We start from the raw sequence: 416 nt of genomic DNA, 5'->3' as shown, positions 1-416 counted from the left end.
GAAAGATGCTCCAGTCAGATGCTTCCCTCATATACAAGATGGCACCCAGGGACCCTCTGTGCCACCCCCTCCCCACCCCAGACAGACCACGCACCCACCACCTCTCCTGTGCCAGGTTTATTTAAAAACACTGTTAAATGCTGTCATGTGGAACAGTTCAACTACCAGTGAAGGAGGCCAGACTACGTTTAATACAATACCTTAAATAGAATACAAATATAAAATGGAAGAATAAAATATTTACAGAAACACCAAAATCCCGTCTCCACGGCCAGAGCCTGGGCCAGGGGCAGCGAAGGCTGATGACAGAGGAAGAAGAGGGAAGCAGTGACAGCAAAGCCTTCATCCCCAGGCTCCCACATGCTCTTCCTCTTTCTTAAAGTCCCTCATGTCTGTGCACAAGTGACCGACGTTGG

This window comes from Antrostomus carolinensis, unplaced genomic scaffold (assembly GCF_000700745.2).
Source record: "Antrostomus carolinensis isolate BGI_N321 unplaced genomic scaffold, ASM70074v2 scaffold50734, whole genome shotgun sequence".
In the NCBI taxonomy this organism is placed as follows: domain Eukaryota; kingdom Metazoa; phylum Chordata; class Aves; order Caprimulgiformes; family Caprimulgidae; genus Antrostomus; species Antrostomus carolinensis.
The sequence above is the reverse complement of the archived record's forward strand: the minus strand, read 5'-3'. Positions refer to the sequence as shown.